Genomic DNA, 16,448 nt, shown 5'->3' with positions numbered 1-16,448 from the left:
AAACATGGGGATTGTGACTTGATCAGGTGGGTGCAATGGTTTTTTTTGTCCAACAGATGGAGGTCATTGACCACTGATCACAACAGTTTTTTCAAGCTTCAACATCTTGAATCAACTTTATCAGTGTTCAAGTCAAGTCAACTTTATGATCAATAATGCCATATGTGCAGGACATACAGAGAATTGAAATAGTGTTTCCCTCTTATCCCCGGTGATAACAAGAGTATAAATATTTAAGATATGGAGGGATGAACCAAATGAACGGTATAAATAGAAACAGAATTATCAGTGGAATATCAATAGAAATATGGCAATGTGAACAGAATTACAGTATACATATAAATGAGATGCTCTCCAAAAAAAATCCACCACTACAAACGTGCTCCTAACACTATTCTGGAGGAACGATTTGGACTTCCACACTTTTTCACTCCTGACCGTCCCCTATCATTATTATTTTCATTTATTGTTCACTTCATTTGTTGTTGTTGTTACTGCTGCTGTTGCTGCTTTTTGGTGTGATGTTTTAAATCCATGTTTTATTTTGCTACACAGGACAACGCCTTGAATACATCGATTTTATTGCATTAAAATACAATACATAATACAATCAAATGAAATACGACAATAGAATGAAATACAACAATAGAATGAAATACAACAATAGAATGAAATACAACAATAGAATGAAATACAACAATAGAATGAAATACTTGTACTTCTACTACTACTACTAATGGTAACCGTACTGATGACATGATGGTCGTGTGTTTGTTAACAACAGTATGTAATAATGTAATAATAACAACACACTTTGGATCTCTCTGTGTGTATGTAATTATAATAACACTATATAATAATCATATTTATAATAATATAGTAGTAATATGGGTCTGTTGTACTGCTGCTACTGCTGCTACATTCACTACTGACCGTCCCATTCGCTTATAATGGAGAGTGTTTTTCCCTGAATATCTCAGGGACCGAAGGTCGTAGCTGCCGGCCACTGCCACCAACGGAAAGAGCACCCCTGAAAATGGGGGGGTAGCCAAAGTCCTGAGTCTCTGGCACCCCGGAAAATAGCGTGTCCACGGAGCCGGACGCGGACACGCTTGGCTATTATCCCCTTACCTAACCCTAACCCTAACCCTAACCCACCCACAGACACACACACACACACTCATTTATTTATTTTAATAAATATCAATAACTATGTCATTGATGTGTCTTTTTTCTCCCATGTCCCTCTCTCTCTTTCTCTCTCTCATTGCAGGCATCTCTGACTCCAGAACTGAAGGAGTTATTATTATCTGACTTATCATCATTATTATTATTATTATTAACAACAATACTTAATTAATTATTATATGAATTGTTGCTGCTATCATTAATAATCAATAACTTCTTTACACTGTTATTGTTTAAATTTTAACTAGTCAGAGCTGATACCTGATGTTGCTCAAGTGTTCCGGTCTCTCTCGCCTCCCCCTCACCACTGTTTCTCTGCTCTCCCCAACCAGTAGAGGCAGATGACCATCCACATTGAACCTGGTTCTGCTAGAGGTGTCTCCCTGTAAGTGAGGTAGTTTTTACTCTTCACAGTTGCCAAAGTGCTTGCTCATTGTGGGAACTGTTAGGTTTCTCTATATTAAGCAAGATTTTAAGGTCTTGACCTTCTATGTAAAGTTCCTTGAGATAATATATATTATCATTTGGCGCTATACAAATAAAATTGAATTGAATTGAATAGGTGATGGGAAAATAATAACAATAATTAATTGAGCAGTAGTATCGCAATATATTCAGTAAACTGTACAAAAATAATAATATGTTTTTTCTTCTTTCATGAACATATTTTCCACTTAATATTATGCACACATAAAATTAACAAACATTCATAGCATCTGTAAACAATACTATATAACAACACTCAAGCATACTATCTATATAACAACAGATCTGAACTGTGTTTGTTCTCAAGTGGGTTGTTTCATACATTTTTAATAACGTTATACGGATCACATTATAGCGTGACATGTTTCTGGTTAAGATTAAAAGTATGCTGACAGAAATTTCATGCGTGCCCCTTTAAGGGACTAGTGACACTACACGCAGAGCCTGCGTGATGCTGCAGCAGAGACCTGAGGGAGAGAGCAGAGGAGAAAATGGAGAAAAACGAGCTGCGATTAATAAGCAGAAAAAGAGTGAAAAAAGTTGATTTAGCAGTTGAAAAATATAACTTACCTGGTCGGGAACTGACGGGGATTTTATGAGAACTAAGTCACACTGGTTTTGGTGAGTTTTGTTTTTATTTTCTTGCAATTTTGCTGCGTTGTACCTTTTTAGCGGAAAGCTAATGCTAAAAACGTAGCTATTCACAAGGAAATGCTCCGTCATAACCTGTTTATCAGTAAATTTTTTGGGTTTATGAAGACTGTGAATGTTACAAAAGTGTCTGTAAGCTGTATAAATGAAAGGTATGCGCTATAGTTTGTGTGGGAGACGGAGCCGTGAGTTGAAAGAGACCGCTCCGCTGCCATTTTGAGACGAAAAAACACCGTAGCAGTAACGTTACAACTCAGAAACTGTGAAACATTTATTTGTGTGATTTGAGGATTTAAAAAGAGATTATTTGTGTTTATGACCTGTTACACAGGTCAGGTTTTTTGCTCGGTTTGAAGCTGGGTCGGAGCACACACAGACGGGATTCAAGATGGCGAGCCAGACCCAGACCTTCACCTTCAACTCATCTACTCCTTCGCGCTAGTGAGGAAATCTTCGGCTTATGGTGACTCGCTGCCAGAGTGGTAGGAGTATCAGGAACTAGTTTGAACTGAACTGATTGATTTATTATTATTTTCGGACTAAATCGAACTGAAACTTTTCATTGAACCGAACACTTGAACTCATGTTGAACTCGATTCGAAAGTGTCATACTTTTATTTGCATGTTGAGTTCATATTTTCTGAGTGTGATTGGAAATGATTGTGGTCCACTTTGATTTGATTGTGTAACTGAAGGTATTCTCTTACATTTAAAAGAAAGGGAAAAAAGATTTAACTCAGGAGGAAAAATTCTAAAAATAGATGCAACCTAGGAGAAAAAAGACTGGTTTAACTTAACTTAGATTAGCTTTACTGAAATAAACTAGGAGAACTAAAGAACGAAAGGAAAGAGTGAAATACTCTTTTCAATTATACTTGCCTTAGTATTAGGAACCTGCAGGGTATTTGTTTTGTTTTCTGTACTGTATTTTATATGTGTGTTTTGCATTCAGTAAATTGCCGGCCTTTTGTACTTAGAGCAACGGTCTCTGGTGTGATTATTCTTGCTTCCCACTCCTTAGAACCTAGAACTGGTCCAGTGGCGCAGTAAGTGGGGTGATACCGGTGCTACAAATTCAATTCAATTTTATTTGTATAGCGCCAAATGATAATATACATTATCTCAAGGAGCTTTACATAGAAGGTCAAGACATTAAAATATTGTTTAATATAGAGAAACGTAACAGTTCCCACAATGAGCAAGCACTTTGGTGACTGTGAAGAGTAAAAACTCCCTCACTTACAGGGAGAAACCTCTAGCAGAACCAGGTTCAATGTGGACGGTCATCTGCCTCTACTGGTTGGGGTGAGCAGAGAAAAATGGGGAGAGAAGAGAAACAGTGGGGAGGGGGAGGCGAGAGACCGGAACACTTGAGCACCGTCAGGTATCAGCTCTGACTAGTTAAAATGTAAACGATAACAGTGTAAAGAAGTTATTGATTATTAATGATAGCAGCAACAATTCATATAATAATTAATCAAGTATTGTTGTTAATAATAATAATGATAATAATAATAATAATAGTTGTTCTCCTTCAGTTCTGGAGTCAGAGATACCTGCAATGAGAGAGAGAAAGAGAGAGAGGGACACGTCAGTAACATAGTTATTGACATTTATTAAAGTGTTAAATTAAACAGTCGGATTCCCCTGGTCCGCACCAGTTCTAAGTCAGCTGCTAGGCGCCAGCCGAGGCACACCGCCGGATACAGCTGGACGGCCACGAGCGAGGCCTCCTGACTGTGTGATGATCTCACGGCAGCTTTAAGAACTGCCACCCCCACATTTATTTAAACCCTCTCACTGCTCTGACTTCTGTGGTGGCGGTTGATATTGCCTTGCTCAGACTCCGAGGCTTTAACGCTCCTCTCTTTGCGATTCAAATGGCTGTCACATGTCAGACTGCTAACTTATTCTTAAGGTCAATTTCTGTCGTAGGTCTTGTGCCGTCAGCTCGTCTGTTGATGTGTAATCTGTGTCGGTCAAGTAATAATGTTATAAAGTTCATTCTTTAATATAAAAAATAAGTTCGTGAGGGAAAAAAGGAAATCGCGCCAGGGTGGAGGGTTCGTGGGGAATATTCTAATTTACATATTGACATAGATTTGGTCGATGTACAACCGAGTGCTGGGGTCCTTTTCTCTGGCTACCTACATGAAGGAGTTCCTCAAGGAGCACCAATAAAACAGGCCTAACCTCACACAGTGGCTTCTTATGACCTCAATATCTGAAATAGTTAAGACCTGTGTTGGATCAGTAAAATGATTCTTGCCACGTAACACACATTCATTCTTCCTGAAAAGATTGAACCCCTACGGTTACCAGAAATGTCTTAATCACATCTGTGTTTCTTAGAATTCCACATTTTGTACAAAATGTAAACTTTCACAAAAGCATCTGCAGCCCCTTTGCGATGAAACCGAAAATTAAAGCTCCAGTGATTTCACATGAGATGACGGAAGTTTTTAACTGTTATTATAATTTCACTTTCGAGAGAAGTGGAGAAGTGCTCTGTGGATGATGGGAGTTTCCCCAGCAGTCTAGACCTATAGCAGCTTAAGGGATGGTTCAGGACTCACCTGATCCAGCCAGGCTTTATCAAAAAGGAATGTTTTAAGTTTAACCTTAAATGCACAGAAGGTGTCTGCCTGGTAGCTGAATGCTCTACCTCATGTTCTACTCTTACAGACTCTTGGAACCACACGAGAGCCTGTGTTTTGGGAACGAAAACACCTACTGTCTTCACCTACTGTAGATGGTTGAGAGAGAGTCTGAGCCAGGGACAGTAAATATGGTTGAGGTTCCATCAATAAGGTGAGTAATTAAAAATGTGATACCTTACAATATACTGTGATGTAAACTGTGTTCTGAGAATGTTTTGGAAATCTGTGGGGATTTATGTAGGTAACATTAATTTGACAACCTTTACCATTTCTATTGGGGAGCCAATTTCACGGCTATGCTCAGTATCAAATTCTAAATCCACATTAAAAAATTGGGGGGTAAAAAAAATGAAAAGATGAGGAGGGCAGTTGATTTTCATGTGATTTTTACTATGTTGTAGACTGGTTTGTTTTAAATGTCCCCAGGCAAAATGGAACGTGCGTAACTTGTAGGTACTACAGTACCAGTATAGTGCCTGGAAAAGATAATATTGGTTACATGCATGATGCCTCGAGCTGCAACTGACAAGTAACACAGAAAGTGAGGGTAAACAAATGCACGTAAGAGGCATTGTCATCATCCACAGGGTCTTCTCCTGTGTCTTTTCACTCTGTAATGTGTATACTGATGACTGCCGCAGCTGGCATGACAACAGATTACTTTTCAAATTTGCTGATGACTCTGTGACAGTCAGTCTCCTCCATGCGGATGAGAACAGCCATGGTCCCATTGTGGATTGCGAATCTGTATTGTTGTGACTGCATTTTTACTACTAAATGTGACAAAAACCAAGGACATGAGTTTTAGGCATCAGCCCTCAAACTCTCAGAGTACTATCATCAAGGGGCAGGTGGTAGACTTTGTAAAGAACTACGGTACAAGTACCATGGGATGATTATTAACTATGATCTCTCTGATGACTATGTCCCTGATGATGGCTGTTTGTATTACGGATAGCATGTGGCTGATCCCTTATTCAGTAGAACATGTAGTAACATGTCCATGTTCCATGCTGTTTATTTAAAAATAATGTACTTGTCTTCTTGTACAATGCTCAATGATATAGATGTCCATTCCAGATTTCTGCATCATACCTTGGAATTGTATCCATAATTAATTATGAAAATAAATCCAGTTTATGATTTGTGATATATGACAATTTGATTCTGACTGATCATAATTCAAGGTCAGCTTTAATTTGCCTCAATTCAAGATACCTTAAATTAAGTTTAAAGTTAGAATGTCATTGTGGAAATCCTGAACTAGAATTGTGACTAATGAAGCATTGTGTTAGTTCATGCAGGACACGGAGTCATGTGCTCAGCTATACCGATAGGTTTATGGGTGCTCGTCAGTCACCCACCAATCACAGCCCATTCTCTCACCAAAGCGGTCCCTTTAAATACGACCTCATCCTCACTGATCCCTGCGAAGCTCAAACACTTTTAGCACCGTAATGGAAATTTTACATTCGTGTATGTATAATTGCATAAACAGACATGTATGTGGAGGACTGACCAAATGGTTGACCAAATTGTTCATCTAAAAGGGCAACTTTAAGGTTTACTGTGGTGGCTTAAGAGACTTGAGTTTTATGGCCTCGAGAAACCACAACTTTATGGTATCTCGTATCTCTGATTGGGATCAAACAACTGGGATCTCACGGGGGGGGAGTCATCCACAGAACATGTAAACAAAAGGACAGGATGTCTCCTCCACTGAGTGAAAATACAGAAGGGTAATATATACCTTTGCACGCTTAGTGGGAGGGGGCTGTGAGTTATAAGAACACAGATTCTCCTATGTTCTTTGCTCATTTGTGCATGTCAATCAGGTGATGTGTACTAATGAGTCCATCTGCAGATGGTGAATTAAACTTAAAGAAAGAAGTGTTTGACTTTGTGCTTGTTTCACAGAAACTGCCACCACAGCACCGAGTCCAAACACGGTTGTGGTAAATCATCTTAAACAAAAGTACCTTGCCTGCTACGCCCACTGGGCGCTCTGCATATGTCCCCTGTTTTATCTCAGCACACTGCTCGGCTAACCAGGGAACATCCAAAGAATGGAGCCTTCAGCGCCAATCATAACTGTGTCCCCATTTGCAACAAATGGGTAAAGCATGACAAAGGGTTCCTGACTGAACTCGGAATTAAATGGTTAATATCTGAAACTATAATAGTTCAACTGAATTGTAGATATCTAATGTCATTTTAATTCTACCATTACCTGTCTTGACATGTACTGTAGATGCTTGAGAGAGTGTCTGAGCCAGGGACAGTAGACATCACTGAGGTTCCATCAATAATGTGAGTATTGAAACACATGATATTGTACAATATACTGTGATGCAGATTCTCAGAAAGTTACAGCAATTTGTGGGGAAAAATTGTTTGCAGATGCTATGAATGTCGTGTTAATTTCTGACACTCAGTTCACATTTATAGAGTTGGCTTGTTTTGTCAAGAAATCATCCATGTAAATTAAAAGAACATGGAACAAATTATTTATCATGTATTGCTATATTTATTTCTTTACCATTTTCACTTTCAGTGTGGCCAGAGGCATTATGTTTTCAGCTTATCCATCCATCTGTCTGTCCCATTCATGTGAAAGCGATATCTCATGAACAACTACATCATGTAAGTCAAAGGTCGAAAGGTCAAGCTCACTTGACTTTGCATTGTTTTGAATACAAAGGAAATATCATTACATGTGGCACAAACATTCACTTGGCCTCAATGATGACTTGAATAGAATTCAGTTGTCAAAGATCAAATGGCAAGGTCACTAGGACCTCACAAAGCACACTTCTTGCCTTGTAAATGCGATACGCGCAGTACCTCAAAGTAATGGTTAATATTTACCAGTGTGTTAGGTGAATGTGTATATGTGCTCAGGAAACAATTTGTAATACGGTCTGTTCATGTAGCGTGAAGTAATATTGATAATTACATGACGACGATTAAGTTAACATAAGGCACATCAATCTCCTGCAATGCTAACTGTGCGCTGTCTGTGGAATAGTAGTACACCGTGGCTGTGGAAAAACTATGTGACTAGTGTTGTTGCAAGCAGGCTATTTTAAATTGATTTTTTCAGAAATAATTGCGTTACTGAGTGTACTGTTCTAAATTGTGAGTTGCAATATATTATCAGTATATTAGAAGTAAGCCGAGTTAAAGAATATTTTGTGAAATGCTGTATTTGTTTATCTTACATGCTTATGTTTACTTTATTACTGGTATCCAAAGTTGTTTAATGAATGCAGGTGCTAGGTCACAGATTAGACAGGTTAAATGTCTGTTTGGATGTACATGGTCTATAGTAATATTTCAGTATAGTCTATTGACGTATGTAATATTTCAGTTCTGTAGATATTCAGCAGTAATTGTACACATTGTGGCATTTGTATTTACAGTAGGTGGTTATCCTGATAATGAGTCATAATACACATGATCTGAGAAAAGTATGTGTCCATTTATCGTTCACTCAAATACACCCTTTTTCAGGTATTTTACACTAGAAAAACAGCTTCCGGCTACGGCGACCCGAATGTAGTTGTGCTTCCTGGGTCTCAGGGGGAACCTCTACTTAAAACTTGGGGCCCCTGGGTGGTTTTGGGCTCGAACTGAGGTAGGAGGTAGGTGGAAAAAATGTGATCTTTTGACCTGCAACACCCAGAGCTTTAATAACACATAGGGAGCCTTCTGGGGTGAGAGGAGAGGCAGTGTGCAAAATGTCAGAGCTCTAGCTGGTCAGGGGCCCAAACTGCGAATCTTTGATATCATCTACATTTGCCACTGCCTGTTTATATCTTTGAATGACTTCTATTTTTGATATTTTATATTTCATGTTGAATGCTGTTTGCACCGGGGATAAGAGGGAAACGCTATTTCAATTCTCTGTATTTCCTGCACATATGTCATTATTGATCATAAAGTTGACTTGACTTGAACACTGATAAAGTTGATTCAAGATGTTGAATCTAGGAAAAACTGTTGTGATCCGTGGTCAATGACCTCCATCTAGTGGACGAAAAAAACCATTGCACCCACCTTATCAAGTCACAATCCCCATTATTCCTACACTCACAAACCATTAAAAAGCAATGATTTTGAGTGCAAATCCAATGGAAATGCAGTCAGTGGAAACCAAAGACTATTGTTAGCAGTAGTCAAGTGTTTTAGTGTTTCATCTTGGACACTGCCTTGTTTATTTGTCTGTAGCCATGTCCAAACTCTTCCACAAAGGGCCGAGTGGCTGAATGTTTTCTTGCCAATTCAAGATTCAACAATTTTTACTGTCAAATACACACAAGAACACACACGTTCCCCTGTGAATTGAAATTCTTGTGCTGTCCTTTCTGGAATACCAGCCGACCAAAATAGACATTCAAATACAATATTTACATCAAATACAATAAGAATATGAAACATGTTTAAGAGTAAGGTGAAAACAAGGGTAATGAGGTGAATAGGGTGAGTATTGTGCAAAACTGAGCAGTGCAAATGTATGCAATGTAAATGTAAACAGTACAATTGGAAATAGTTTAATAATGGAGCTAGCTCTCCTGTCAACCCTGCCTGCGGTGGTAAATGCTCTGCAGAGAGGGCAGTGAGTTCTTGATGATTTTTTCTGCTGTCTTCGCCACTCTCTGCAGGCGTTTGCGGTCCATAGTAGATGTGCTGTCGTACCACACGGTGATGCAGCTGGTCAATATGCTCTCAATGATGCAGCTGTAGAAGTTGCTGAGGATCTTAGGAGTCATCCCAAACTTCCTCAGCCTCCTCAGGAAGTACAGCCGCTGTTGAGCCTTCATGACTAGCTGTGTGGTGTTTAATGTCCAGGTGAGGTCCTCACTGAAGTGGACCCCGAGGTATTTAAAGCTGAAATGAATGAAGCAGCAGCAGCACAACAGACACATATTACTACTATATTATTATTACTTTGGCTACCCCCCCATTTTCAGGGGTGCTCTTTCCGTTGGTGGCAGTGCCCGGCAGCTATGACCTTCGGTCCCTGAGATATTCAGGGAAAACACTCCCCATTATAAGCGAATGGGATGGTCAGTAGTGAAAGTTTCACCAAGTGTGGAGGCCCAAATCGTTCCTCCAGAATAGTGATAGGAGCATGTTTCAGGTCATTTGTAGTCTTGGTGGTGGTGGTTTATAGTGGTGGATTTGTTTTGGAGAGCATCACATTTATATTTGTACTGTAATTCTGTACCATAATTATATTCCACTGATAATTCTGTTTATATTTATACTGTTCATTCTGTTCATCCTGCCATATCTGCCATATTTATACTCTTGATATGGTCTAGATTTGACACTGCCTCTGTGTGGCACAAAACAACTGGAAACAGTGGCTCTGCCTGCACAAAAGCACTGGAGATGACGAAAGAAGCTTCAAGCCACTTTGTGAAGAAAGGTTCATCTTCTGAACTAAAGTTGCAATTTTAAGCTTCTCTCGCCATCTCCAATGCTTTTGTGCACGCAAAGCCACTGTTTTCAGCTGTTTTGTGCACACAGAGCCACTTTATGAATAAATCACATGATGACCAGTGGAGAGACCTTGGACCATCATTTCAGACAGTCAGTGACTGGCATTTAACCATGATGCCTGATCTATTCACCTTGCATGAATGCTTTCAGTTTCAAATTTTCTCCAAATCCGTGTTTTCCTGCCACACGATCATTGTATGTGGTTGATGACTATCTCCATTCTCATATCATGTTGTCAAACCAATCAGATGTTCTCCTGCTTGTAGACTTGCCAGAAATGCTGTGGGCAAAGGACAAATACGATGTGGGCCTCATCAGAAACTGTGACCCAGTTACAATTACCCCAAAATCTGAATATCGACCATGTAAACAATGGTACTCAGTCAGACAGGAAGCTGTGGATAGGATACGCCCTGTTTTTGCATCTCTCTTGCAGGCTGGTGTAATTATCCCCTGCCCTGATTCGCCAGTCCATACTCCACTGTTTCCAGTTAAGAAAATCAGAGTGTTGTATATTGGGGTAGCGATGATGTGAAGATGATGAAGGAATTGCCGATTGACACCGTTTGATTGTTTGAAAGGTTTATTACAAAAAGTTCAGCATCAATACAAGCACTGCAATCTGCCTGGAGAGAGATCTGGGGCCAATGTGAATCTCTTCTCCCTAACAGCTTCAACTCCCCGTTTATATAGGAGAGTTGTTTTTGTGAATCTAAAGAAAACACATCTGGCTTTCATCCAGCCCACCTCATCTGTTTGGTAACAGGGAGGGAAAGGCACCAGCTCAAATTTAGGGTGACAGTTTAAGCCGTGACCTAATGCATTAATGTATACATTCAGTTTTTCTCAGAAAACCTAAACTTATAGGCCTCTGAATTCCTCAGGACCTATGGGCCTCAAACTCAGAGATCAGCTTCCTTTAAAGAGAACACAACACATGACATTTCAGACACCACAAGAGATAAAGGTCAGCCTATTGAGTGGTGATTTGTGCAGGATTTGAAGGCTGTGAATGACGCTGTAATTGCTCGATCACCCATTGTTCCCAACCCGTACACGTTGCTTTCCCAAATTCCGCCTGATGCAGAGTGGTTTTCGGTTGTAGATTTATCCAATGCTTTTTTTAAACGTTCCTGTCCACAAGGACAGCCAGTACTGGTTTGCTTTTAACTTTGAAAACAAGGCCTACACATTCAGACGCCTTTGTCGAGGCTACTGTGAGCCTACTTCTCTGCTAAACTTGACCCAGTGGCAGCTGGCCCTCCACAAAGCTTGTGTGCAGTGGCCGCCTGTGAAAAAGCAGTTCTTGCATCACGTGACATCGTAGGCTACTCTGACTTGACACTTCTTGTTACTCATGCTGTGTCTCTCATTCTCACAGAACAGAAGACCTCACATCTTTCTGCTGCTAGCTGTTCTTCTTGATATGCCCAACATCACAGTGAAACGCTGTTCAACCTTGAATCCAGCCACGCTTCTCCCGCTTCCAGATGACGGGTGGAGAACACAACTGTGTTGCTGAACTACAAGTCCAGTGTTCACCACAACCTGACCTTTCTGATGAACTATGACTTGATTCTGTATGTAAATGGGTCCGCCTCACGTGAACCCGGTCTCTGGTACTAACTTTGTTGGTTTTTCTGTCTATTCTGATAGTGACATTCTCTTCTCTGGTCCTTTTCCTCATCACCTCTCACCCCTGGCAGCAGAACTCATTGTGCTCACTGAAAGCATGCAAATTGGCTACTGGTAAAACACTCACAGTTTACAAAGACTCCGGATATGCATTTGGTTTCACTCATGATTTTGGTGCTCTCTGCAGGCACAGGTAATTTTTGGTTGTTCACCATGGCCTCACCATTAGAAGGTAAATCTCACTGCTTAGTGATGGTCAACATGTGGTCAAAATGGGTTGAAGCCTTTCCTGCTTCAAAACAAACTGCAAGTGTAGTCACCAAAGCACTGTTACAAGACATCATTCCACAATGGGGGATTCCTAGCAGAATCTAAAGTGACAAAGCTGTCAAACAACTCAGCTCTCATCTAGGAATGGATGTGCGAACACACTGTGCATATCATCCAGCCAGTGGCGGAGCTTTGGAACGAGAAAATGCACACTCAAAACGAAGCTCGCAAAGTGCTGTGAAGACAGAGGTCTCACATGGACAAAGGTCCTGCCTCTGGCGCTGATGTATATGAGGATGAGAAAACGAACCAGGTCTAACCTTTCACCTTATGAGATTCTTTTTGCAACTCCTCCCCACATTGGTGCGGGTCTTTCACCCTCTCCACTTCCCGCCACAGACTTGTGTGATATGCATGATATGTTGTCCTATTGTTCTAACCTGACTAATGCTCTTTCAGACATCAGGAAACAGGTGACATCTTCCCTTCCTCATCCAGTGACTGAACCACTTCACGACCCCCGTCCAGGCGACTTCGTGGTGGTCAAAGACTTTCGGAGAAAGAACTGGCGCTCACTCAGGTGGCAAGGCCCCTACCAGGTGCTACTCACAACCCACACTGCAGTGCTGAGAGAGCCACCTGGATCCACACTAACCATTGCAAAGGAGTACTGGCTCCATCTGAACAGCTGACGCCTCCAGCTGAAACCACACACACACTGATACTCCCACAGGTTGAGAATCACAGAGAGTGTCGTGTGATTAGCACATGAGCGTTCTGCCACAACAGTTGTCTCTTATGTTTCCTGTTTACCTGACTGTATAAAACCTTCTTCTTTCCCTATTCGGAGTTGTTCCACTCTGAGCATTCATGCTAAGTGTGAAACCCTCTGCAGAGCTTTCTATTAAATGACCTAAAGACAACTGTCTGAGAAACTCTTTATTTTACATCTCAAGATAAATGTCCACCACAAGTGTAACCACCTACTGTAAATACAAATGCCACAATGTGAAATTACAAGTGCAATAAGTACAAACATTTTTTTTTTACATAAAGAGTAATTGACGTTTGGAAAGAATTCAATCCTAAGGGAAGACTATACATTTTTCTCAGCACCACATCAAAGATACTCCAGGATAGATAATTTTTTCATGTTCAGTTAGGACAGTTATAGGATCGAAAATTGTGAAATTGGAGTGAGAGACATATCAGACCATAGTCCTGTATATATGACTCTGGCTATGTCAAGAGAACAAAAATCAACACTTTGGAGGCTAAATATAAATGTATTAAAAGGACAAATGAAGGAAGAGTTTATTAAAGAAATTCAGTGATATGTGAGGGAGAATGATAATGGTGAGGTGTCTCCCTCGGTGCTGTGGGACGCGTGTAAAGCTGTGATTAGAGGACAACGAATTGCTAAATCAACATACTTGAAAAGGCAAACACAGGAAAAACTCAATAAATTAGAATCAGAGCTTAAAAAATTGGAAAAAGAACATAAAAAAAATGTGGACGAGCGAATAAACCAAAATATCAAAAGAGTTAGAACAGAGGTAAATGACATCTCAGGACAAGAGATTCAAAAAAAGCTGTTGTACATGAAACAGCGATAGTATGACGTGGGAAGTAAATCTACAAAATTGCTGGGCTACAGATTAAAAAGGCATAGGGGCTCAGCTACAAATCTACCAAAATATAAGACAGAAGAGATACATACATGTTTTGAAACATATTATAAGAATCTATATTCCCAACCAAAAATAAATAATAAACATCAGATAGCCACATGACTGGATTCCTTAAATTTACACAGGGTGGCAGAGGACCAGAATTCAGCTCTGATAAAGGAAATCACAGCAGAAGAAATAAAATGATAAAAAAATAAAATGAAATACTTGTTCTACTACTACTACTACTTATGGTGAGTATACTGATGACATGATGCTATTGTGATTGTTAATAACAGTATGTAACAATAATACTATATAATGATAATATTTATAATAATATAGTAGAAATATGTGTTGTGCTTCTGCTGCTGCTTCATTGGAAAAAAAACATTCAGCCACTCGGCCCTGTCCAAGATGAAACACTAAAACACTTGACTTCGGCTAACAATAGTCTTTGGCTTCCACTGACTGCATTTCCATTGGATTTGCACTCAAAATCACTGCTTTTTAATGCTTTGTGAGTATGGGAAACATGGGGATTGTGACTTGATCAGGTGGGTGCAATGGTTTTTTTTGTCCAACAGATGGAGGTCATTGACCACTGATCACAACAGTTTTTTCAAGCTTCAACATCTTGAATCTACTTTATCAGTCTTCAAGTCAAGTCAACTTGTCACTTACAGAGGAAATACAGAGAATTGAAATAGTGTTTCCCTCTTCCCGCACATTATTTATTATTATTATTATTATTATTATCATTGTTATTATCATTACTATTACTATTATTTATCCAATTTAATTTAAATCAATTGAAACAATTCCTAAAAAAGTTAGACATTTTTTTAAACAAAATCACTTTCCTCACCTCTCTTCCCTCATGAAAGTGAGGGAATAGGGGGAGGCAGAGTTCACAGCCCGAACAGGCGGGGGAGGGCTTAGCCCGGCCGGCTTCTCTCCCTGACTCTGCGCCCCTTATTATATGAATGGTATAAAAAAATATGAAAAGGAGGATTCTAAACCAAATCACTTTTATGAATACTTTTTTTTTTTAAATAAACGAATGAATTAATAAGGAGATATTTTAAATTTTATTCCTAATTCTATTTTACAACTCAAACTACATTATAAACAATATTTTACATACAACAACAAGTTTTAAACTTGTACAAAATAACGTTTTCCTCTGATTGGCTCCACTACTCCCAAAGGATCATGGGAGTTGATTAAATAATGAATTTTTCTCCATTCATTTCCCTTATATCAACCACCAATCCTCAAAAAAAGTTGGAATCATAAACAAATTACTATCCCAATAAGGATTTCCCTAAAATTAAAAAAAAATATTTTCAAACATACTCAGAAATTTCAATTACTTATGAATTTTTTACAACTTTAAAATAATTTTTTCTCCTTAAAATACACATCCCACTCTCAAACAATGAGAATTAAACTTTACAAATATATTTTATCCACTAATTAACCAAAAAATGGTAAATACACTGAGATTCTCAGACGTTTTGTTTTAACCACGATAAATAGGAACACGTGTGAGCAAGACTTCCCCCCAAAATACATTACAAAACACAATAGAATGAAATACCACAATAAAATGAAATACTTGTTCTACTACTACTACTACTTATGGTGAGTATACTGATGACATGATGCTATTGTGATTGTTAATAACAGTATGTAACAATAATACTATATAATGATAATATTTATAATAATATAGTAGAAATATGTGTTGTGCTTCTGCTGCTGCTTCATTGGAAAAAAAACATTCAGCCACTCGGCCCTGTCCAAGATGAAACACTAAAACACTTGACTTCGGCTAACAATAGTCTTTGGCTTCCACTGACTGCATTTCCATTGGATTTGCACTCAAAATCACTGCTTTTTAATGCTTTGTGAGTATGGGAAACATGGGGATTGTGACTTGATCAGGTGGGTGCAATGGTTTTTTTTGTCCAACAGATGGAGGTCATTGACCACTGATCACAACAGTTTTTTCAAGCTTCAACATCTTGAATCAACTTTATCAGTGTTCAAGTCAAGTCAACTTTATGATCAATAATGCCATATGTGCAGGACATACAGAGAATTGAAATAGTGTTTCCCTCTTATCCCCGGTGATAACAAGAGTATAAATATTTAAGATATGGAGGGATGAACCAAATGAACGGTATAAATAGAAACAGAATTATCAGTGGAATATCAATAGAAATATGGCAATGTGAACAGAATTACAGTATACATATAAATGAGATGCTCTCCAAAAAAAATCCACCACTACAAACGTGCTCCTAACACTATTCTGGAGGAACGATTTGGACTTCCACACTTTTTCACTCCTGACCGTCCCCTATCATTATTA

General features: G+C 39.1%; 1 long non-coding RNA gene across 2 annotated transcripts; it reads left to right on the top strand.

Annotated features, from left to right (window-relative positions):
- Nucleotides 1-46: 46 nt before the first annotated feature.
- Nucleotides 47-13,321, top strand: LOC138405279 (uncharacterized). 2 transcript variants are annotated; one of them, XR_011238981.1, is made up of 4 exons: nucleotides 47-2,295; nucleotides 5,011-7,145; nucleotides 7,237-7,295; nucleotides 7,540-13,321. It is a non-coding gene; the product is annotated as an uncharacterized lncRNA (long non-coding RNA). The 2 variants fall into 2 exon arrangements; XR_011238980.1 differs by lacking the exon at nucleotides 47-2,295 and having other exon boundaries at nucleotides 4,415-7,145.
- Nucleotides 13,322-16,448: the final 3,127 nt, after the last annotated feature.

The sequence above is a fragment of the Paralichthys olivaceus genome, chromosome 17 (assembly GCF_024713975.1).
Source record: "Paralichthys olivaceus isolate ysfri-2021 chromosome 17, ASM2471397v2, whole genome shotgun sequence".
In the NCBI taxonomy this organism is placed as follows: domain Eukaryota; kingdom Metazoa; phylum Chordata; class Actinopteri; order Pleuronectiformes; family Paralichthyidae; genus Paralichthys; species Paralichthys olivaceus.
Note: the sequence above shows the minus strand (reverse complement) of the source record. Positions and strands in the feature narration are given on the sequence as shown.